Here is a 9,067-nt window from a genome sequence, read left to right on the forward strand (position 1 = left end):
CTACATCACAGTAACAACTTTCTGTCCTTTGACTGCCTGGAGTTTAGCTAGTGTTTGAAAGGGAGAGGAGAGGGTGTTTTGAGGGCGTGTCGGAGTAGCTGCTTGGCAAGTGTTATATGACACGGCATACATGCATTACAAATGAGCTGTTTTCAGAGCAGAGTTTTCTGTTGGAGATGGGAACTCCCTTTGGGCTGGACTTTGGGCTTTTTCACTTTGCAAACCTGTTACATGCACAAAAAAGAAATCAATAAAGGGAGGGAAAAGGCCAAAAAGCATAATACCACCTCTTTAACACATTGATGATGTCATGTTGCAATACCACATAGGGGACAAGGAAGTGACATTTAAGTCTTTCCTGCAGTATCTGAAGTGTGTGACAATTCAGAACCGTGTTGGCAGATGTGCAGCATCTGATGAGCAACTGTGGCACTCCAAGATGCGCTTCACGTGCAAGGCAAGGTTATTATAGTATTTGATTTGTCATTAGATTTTATTTTTATTTCGTTTTGACTTTTGTTTTCCATTTCAGTTTAGTTTAAATTAGTTTTTAACATGGATTTGCTAGTTTAGTTTATTTTTTGTAAAAAAAAAAACAAAACAAAAAAAACAAAGACCAGCAGACACATTCATCCAGTGCATCCTGGTGTGGGATAACCCAAGTTTATCCCACACCAGGATGAGCTCTAAGCAGACCATCAAAACAAGGAAAAGAAAACCACCAAGACAGTGACTCACTACCTGCAACCCGAACTAAACACAACTAAAAAACATCCCACCAATCCCCCCAACTACACAGCTGATCCCTACCTGGGTCTCCCCGACTAAGTTAGCCTCCCCCTAACGTTACATGGGGCTCTCCTCGTAACAGTGGTCACCCCCTGCTATGCTTCGGCCAGACGCCGCCCTGACCCCAGGTTCTCTTGATGGATAAAGCAATCGTGGCAGGACAGCCACACGACACGCAGTGTGCCAGCTCTTCATGCGGCTCACCAACAGGTGGCTAATCACAGCGCTGCTGAACTGCCGGTCCGGACATACCAACTGCCCTGCAACGTCAGTTCCCAAGGCTTCATAATCACTCGAAATGTAGGCGTCGGTCCTATGAAATAAATACATGAAAACTAAGGACATTTACTCTTTCATTTTAGTTAGTTTTGCAAACCTACAACACCGATTCAGGATCAGGGTAGAAAGGCCTGTGACCTTTGTGAGGCAGGAGGCAGGGAGTAAACCAGCGGGACAATATCAGCTAGATGTGATGCAGCAAACACCCAGTCATCATGCTCAGTTGGTTCCACTCCTATAGAATCAGATTTATATATGTGCAATACAGCTTTGAGTGGAAATGAGTTAGTAGCCTGTAGACTACATGAAAAATGGTTGAACATGGTGATTAAGAAAAATCCAGGAACATACAAATGTGTGCAAACTTGTGCACACTTACATACTTAGCAGGACAATGGTAAAGGAAGTTCTCAACAGGAAATAAATGAAATGCCTAAATATAATAATAACGTGTGTGTGTGTGTGTGTGTGTAGGGCTATGCTCCAGCTCCAGTCATGTACAGCTCTCCTCCACCAGCAGCAGCCAGTGACCCTGTTAAGGAGGAGTTCAAGATGGAGGATATGGTTTCCTCATCTGGCGACCCCCTGCTGACTGCTATATCACAGGTAGATGCACACATACAAAGAAAAATATAAACTAAGAATATTCTAGAAATATTATATTGATGTTAAATTACTGAGCCCAGTATGTTCCAAGTCACTGTATGATAGAACTATACATTTACCAGTGATTTGTGGTGCGTGGTGTGGCAGGGACATTTCAACACACACTCACACTAACACACACACAGACACAAACTGTGGCACCTTCTGCTCCACTCACCATATTTCCTTTCCTTCTTTTTACGTTTTAGTTTTCAGTGCACATTCATACTCAATTGTATCTGTTAAAGCAACTTAATCATATTGTGTATTTGTGGAGGCTACTATATTAAACCTTCAGTAAGGAACCTTAAAGGATGGTAATTTTTTTTAAATTAATTTATCAGGGCCCGAGAACATGCATGGCCATAGCGTGGCAATGAATTTTGATGTTTTGCCATGAAAAAGGAAGTAGCAGGTAAATGGACTGGACATGGTAAGTTCTATGTTCTCTATTGCTCTGGTTTTCATTGACATGAAATGCCTCCAAAGCACCAACAGACAGCGCTGAATGACCAAACATTCCTGGCACACCACAGTGTAGCTTGTAAATATATATTTTTTGAGGTCCAGTCCACTGTTGTCTCATAAAATACATAGAGCAACTACTTTAAGGAAGCACTGATATCCATGTAAACATTGATTGCATTTAGAAAGATTAACAACATACAAATTTAAAAACAACCACTGAAAGTCAGTGGGAACTGAACACCAGACAGGTGTTAGAAGTTCAAAGCAATTATCACTCCTGCCGGAGGTAGGATTCGAACCTGGGTCTGATTTAAAAGGGCTGCTCAGGAAACTAACACTCTAACCAAGTGCATAGAAATAGAAATGTGCATTTGCTTAAAAAAGCATCATTTTGGTGTTTTTAATTAGTGCTTGAGTAGATGAGCATAAAAATGTTTTGTCCCCCATCCAAGAGACTGGTAGGGAAACTCGGCTATTTAACCTCAGTGGGAACCATTCATTTTTGTGGGTTGTTTTTTTAGGTGGGTTTTGTTGTCTTAAAAGTTACTCGCACACTGTTCATGAAACAGATACTGTTGTGGAGAAGTTTAAAGCTGGATTTGGATACAAAAAGATTTCCCAAGCTTTAAACCTACCAAGGAGCACTGTGCAAGCGATAATATTGAAATTGAAGGAGTATCAGACCACTGCAAATCTACGAAGACCCGGCCGTCCCTCTAAACTTTCAGCTCATACAAGGAGAAGACTGATCAGAGATGCAGCCAAGAGGCCCATGATCACTCTGGATGAACTGCAGAGATCTACAGCTGAGGTGGGGGACTCTGTCCATAGGACAACAATCAGTCGTATACTGCACAAATCTGGCCTTTATGGAAGAGTGGCAAGAAGAAAGCCATTTCTTAAAGATATCCATAAAAAGTCTTGTTTTAAGTTTGCCACAAGCCACCTGGGAGACACACCAAACATGTGGAAGAAGGTGCTCTGGTCAGATGAAACAAAATCGAACTTTTTGGCAACAATGCAAAACGTTCTGTTTGGCGTAAAGGCAACACAGCTCATCACCCTGAACACACCATCCCCACTGTCAAACATGGTGGTGGCAGCATCATGGTTTGGGCCTGCTTGTCTTCAGCAGGGACAGGGAAGATGGTTAAAATTGATGGGAAGATGCATGGAGCCAAACACAGGACCATTCTGGAAGAAAACCTGATGGAGTCTGCAAAAGACCTGAGACTGGGACGGAGATTTGTCTTCCAACAAGACAATGATCCAAAACATAAAGCAAAATCTACACTGGAATGGTTCCCAAATAAACATATCCAGGTGTTAGAATGGCCAAGTCAAAGTCCAGACCTGAATCCAATCGAGAATCTGTGGAAACAAACGCTCTCCATCCAACCTCACTGAGCTCGAGCTGTTTTGCAAGGAGGAATGGGCAAAAATTTCAGTCTCTCGATGTGCAAAACTGATAGAGACGTACCCCAAGCGACTTACAGCTGTAATCGCAGCAAAAGGTGGCGCTACAAAGTATTAACTTAAGGGGGCTGAATAATTTTGCACGCCCAATTTTTCAGTTTTTTATTTGTTAAAACGTTTGAAATATCCAATAAATTTCGTTCCACTTCATGATTGTGTCCCACTTGTTGTTGGTTCTTCACAAAAAATTACAGTTTTATATCTTTATGTTTGAAGCCTGCAATGTGGCCGAATACTTTCGCAAGGCACTGTAAAGTGCAGACTGCACACACAGAAGAGTGTCACACATGCTTTTACTATTTTATTAAATCACACGCATTTTGTGGTTATGTAATCGCACATTATGACATCGCGATTGCGATTAGCTTAATTGTGCAGATTATTATTATTATTGCAAATCTTACAAAAATAAATTTATTATTTAATTTTTTGAAATATAACAGAAACACAAAGTAGTATTGATAGCATATTATGTTGGCTCTGGGCAGGTGGGTCTGTGCTTGGTGGTACCGTATGGGCCCAGTGAGGCGTTGACTCATCCTGCTTCGCCTCTAAACCCAATAGCAATGGCCTTAGAGGGCGAGTATAGGCACAGCCCTCTAAGCAGTGGGCCTCACTGGACCTTGGTTCTCAGTGCTGAAGAAAAGGCATTATGGGAGCTGATGGCCAGGTCTCACCGTTTGTGTGTGTGTGTGTGTGTGTGTGTGTGTGTGTGTGTGTGTATATACAAGGTGCAGACGTGGGAGAGGCCCATGCTGTCGGTGGGCGTAGACAAGCATGCCACGCATGTAGGCGTAAGGGTAAACACAATAGCGATGGCCTAAGAGGGCTGCGCCTATACCCATAGAATCTGGATTTACAATACGTAACTATCGATATGACAAAGAACAGGAATTATGTGTATGGCAAAGATGGATCCCATACCTCAGCAGGCATACTTGGGTCTGTTGATGCTCGCTAATGGTACTAATCCAGTAAAGAAGCCACTGCCAGTTTATGGCATGCCCAGGCATAATTTCATATAAATGATATTTTTTGACCCTGAATTCCAAAAAAAGTGTAAAACTAGTGTTAATGATTTGGAAAGAGATTGGCTAAGAAAGTGTAACACGGAATTGGGTGATAATTTATACATTATGCTTTATAAACAGACAAACCAGACTGGTTCAATTTTAACCTGGGGAGGAGCATTACCTCTTGGCCTCAGGTGAAAATGCCAACAATGGTCGTTCAGGCTTGGCCTCAGGTGGCTCTAACGACCATAACGACGTTACAAAAGCCAGGAGCAACAAACCAGTGGTATAAATGATCTTAGCAAACAAACCCACAGAGGTTAAATTGCTGAGATTCCCCACTGGTCATTTTAGAACTTGTTGTTGTTGAGCCCTGCATTCCTAATGTGATTGTAAAGTAAATATATTGAACGAGTTTTTGGATGGATCTTTTATAGTAAGAAAAATGTGTTTAAACCTATTTATAAGCACCTATTTTTTAATACTTAACATATCCTAGGTGAACTCCACCAATTTTCCACATCAGTGTGTGTTTACAGGTGTTTTGTGTCTTCAAAGGGAGCTGTGTGAAAAATGTCCTCAAGTGATGTCACTTAAGTCAGTGTCAGTTGGGGCTGAGGACTACAAGTCTGACAATGAAATTAATCTCTCCAATCTCCTTAATCTTCCCTTTTGTTATCTTTTCTGCTACTCTTTCTGAGCTAAGTCCATATCATATTAGACTTGTTAATCGTGATTTTCGAAATAATCTTTTTTTTCTTTTGGGTGACCTCTGTCCTGAATTCTGTGTTTTACAATTTAAGTCCATTTTGTCATCAGAAAGAGTGGGTAATCCTCTGTTGGATAAGGACAATTTCAGCAATTCAATTAGTAATATTACAAAGTGAATCATTATCAATATATTTGATGTATCAAGCAATTATGCATATAGTACAGAAGAGAATAAGGGTCACACTTGAGTTCTGAGAATAAAGTTACAATTGATGATTTTATTCTCAGACTTCTGGCTTTAAAGTCCATGATTCATAAGGCCCTAGAAACGGTCTTGTTCTTAAAACGCATACCATATGATGTCCCTGGTTCAATTCCATTGAGGGACGTTTTTGTAGCATGGCCCCCCTCTCTCTCTTCTTCACAATTTTCTGTCTCTACTGTGACTTACCTAATAGAAATTCCATTCTATTTTCACATCCTAGGCTGAAGCTGCATTCTCTCCTGTGGCTTCTGTGCCTTCCTCCTCCAGCAACATTCTCAGCTCCTCTGATGGTGCCTACCAGTTCCAGATTGATGGACCAAAAAACTCCACCAACTTCCTATAGGGACATTACCTCCTGAAGAAGCTCCCTCCAAGTCCTCCCAGACTGATGTTACAATGCCCTCTGTGACCATTTTCCATTCCTTTCTTGAAGCATCCAAATCAGGGACACATAATGGCACAGGAGTAAGCAATGAGCCGCATTTGGACAGTACATTCTTTTCCTCTTTGCCTTGATCATTATATAAAGCTGGTGTAGTTTGAAAGCGTGCAACCGAAAAAATCCCACCCCCTTCCTTCAGACCTCCCTTGAAAGCGACTCCCCCCAGCCAGGCAGCATGTACAAGTTAGTTATTAATCAATTTTCCAGAGGTGAGAAGACAAAGAAAGGAAGTGTTTTTGTGAAGTGTGTAATAAAAATGGACATCCGATGAGTATAATAAAAACAGGGCTGGGTTCAGTTTACCAAAGGTTTAAGAGACGTTATCAGTACATGGTTGTGGTTTCTATCTACATTTTCAATGATTCCAAACTTGAGTATATTTCTTTGATTCCTTTTTTTTAATTTTTGTTAAGTGAGAGCTGACTTCTGATGTAATGTGCCGGGAAAATCAAGGAATCAAGAAAAAAGTCTAAAAAAGTCAACAAAAGGAAAGAAACCAGAGTGCCATGAAAACGATTGACTGAAAATCCCTCAAAAGTTATCGCTATCGGACGTCTTTGATGGGAAATGTTTCACTGGCCAAAAAAAAACAAAATAGCAATAAAATGTGTATTAAGACTTCAGACATGTTAAACAAAAATACACTTTATTATGACTACAGTTCTGCTACCCACAGTAGCAATGTCAGGTTGCTGTATGTCAGGTTTGCTCCAATGTCATTTAGTAAGAAATGTCTTTATAGCTAATGCTTAAGAGTTGCTGGTGAGCTTCTTATATTCTCCAGTGAATTGAGAAAGAGCTCTGTATCCTGGAAACACGGTCCTGTTGAGACAACAGCTAAAAAAACACAGTGCAGAGATTGCTCTTCTGACTGCACAATAGCCCCCAATATAAGCTCTTTTCCATCCAGTCAACCACCAGCATCAGTCAAGTGAGTGGATTGGTAAAATATGGATCAATCTGCGATGGGGCTCAAATGAGAGGAGTACAACAGCCAACCACTCTCTGTGCTATACTGTACACAAGTATAATGTGCCCTGTCAAATACACACACACATCACATCTTAATTATATTACCCTAAGTTCCTATCCTAGAATAGACTACTGCTAGGCCCCAGGTTTGCTGTCGAGTTGCCTTTAACTTAGTGCTTCTACCTTGACCTGGATGACTGAGAATCTTCACAGACACACACCTATTTTTTTATGAGAAGAGCTGTATGAAACAGAATTTCTACAATAGCTACCTCATTTTTTCATTCAATGCCTCTTCATAAATCAACACTGCTAAGACAGCTTGTACAGTATTGGTCGATGGAATGACTTTCAATTCAAATTGAAATTGTCAAACCCCCTGAATCCTCTGATAGTGATAATTCTGTTTAAATCACCTGGATTTGGTGGTAAGTCTGGTTGTCATGAATGCTAACAACTAAACTGTAAGAATACTGCCAGAAGAATTGCCTTTCAGGGTTGACTCAAGCCTCCTTACCGTTACAGCAAAAAACATATCACTCATTATCCTTTCAGAGCCTTTGGTGTCTGTGTCCCAACCATAAATCATAATCAAGCAGGAAGTAGTAGCATACACAGTGTGTATGTCAGTTATTACTCTGGACAGGCCATCAAGGAAATGCAGTTTGAGAGATAACAAACATTAACTGTCATAAACATAAAGGAATACACACAAATGATAAATTATAGATTAAGTTCCAACACCTTTTTGAGCTGTTGTGTTTTGGTTTTTTTTGTTAGTTAATTGTTGTGACTTGTGAATTGATTTGCTCAACTGGATGCTCAGCCTGTTGAGTGTCATCTAGGATGGAGGTCAGAAATCTTCCTACTTATCTAGGATGCTTACCTTAAAACCACAACAGACATTGAACTGTAAATAACATCACAAATGCCTTTCTCTGCCAAAGTCGGGTTTTATGTACAGTAGTCTTTCATTTTGTTTGTTGAGGTTAGTAAATACAGTGAACCTTGATACTGCCATCTCCACAGTGTATGCAGACCAGTTGATGTAGAGCTGTCAGTATTTTGTTGTGTTTGTGGTTGGCTGGATTCAGCTGATGTCCTGCAAATGGTGTCTTGACAACTGGATTTTTGGAGTCACACCTTAAACTGGGACAAACAGGTTCTGGACTGCTCTGCTGTCAGCATTTCATGTAAAAACACAGTGAGTGCCTTTTCATCTCTCAATGTGAAGGTGACGTTGATCTTTTTTCTTTCTGGGTAGATTGTCACATGAAAAGCAAAATAAGGTGTGTTTTTTGTTTTGTCTTTGTGTCCTAGATCTGATGTTCCTTAAATGTAATATGGGTTGAAGTGTGGTTCACACTACGTTGAATATGTTTTTAAAATTATTTTTGTGTAAATATAACCAATGATATTCACTAAGTGTAGTTGTAGCTGATAATTATGGCTGATGGAGTTGGAGATGCCTTCATTTTTGTGGTATTTTAGTCTTTCCAGTATCACATCCACCACTGGATTTTATGGTAGTGACATTGGTTTCGCGCCTGTTATTTTATACCTCTTCTACTGTACATGTGCAACCCTGTATCAATGAAACTACGCATGAATAAAGTGAAATTCTGTTTCTCTCATTTTCAAGTCAGAGCTGAAGTTGTGGTTGAAAAGTGCAAGCTGATAAATTATGATACTGTTACTGTAAATTTTTTGTTGAATTTCTCTTTATGTACAAATCTGTTATCACCCACAGAGCAGAGTCAGTCTGTAACAAGATCGGCTACATGAAAGGATTTGTCTTCTCCTGAAGAGGGAATCATAATAATAATAATAATAATGCATTTTATTTAATGGCGCCTTTCACCCAAGGTTACCTCACAAACAATATACAGATCACTGCATAAAACAATACACACAACAAACAAGCCGCATACAGATAAAATGCATTAAAAACTCAGTACAACATGTTATAAAAAAGCTTGTCTAAAAGATGTGTCTCAAGACGCGTTT

General features: G+C 40.1%; 1 long non-coding RNA gene across 1 annotated transcript; it reads left to right on the plus strand.

The window, feature by feature from the left end:
- Nucleotides 1-1,507: 1,507 nt before the first annotated feature.
- On the plus strand, nt 1,508-8,694 carry LOC119884935. The gene is made up of 2 exons (XR_005441109.1): nt 1,508-1,674; nt 5,867-8,694. It is a non-coding gene; the product is annotated as an uncharacterized LOC119884935 (long non-coding RNA).
- The last annotated feature ends 373 nt before the right edge of the window (nt 8,695-9,067 follow it).

This window comes from Micropterus salmoides, unplaced genomic scaffold (genome assembly GCF_014851395.1).
Source record: "Micropterus salmoides isolate LMB-PRFRI ecotype aquatic unplaced genomic scaffold, ASM1485139v1 Ms_hic_scaffold_3784, whole genome shotgun sequence".
NCBI lineage: Eukaryota > Metazoa > Chordata > Actinopteri > Centrarchiformes > Centrarchidae > Micropterus > Micropterus salmoides.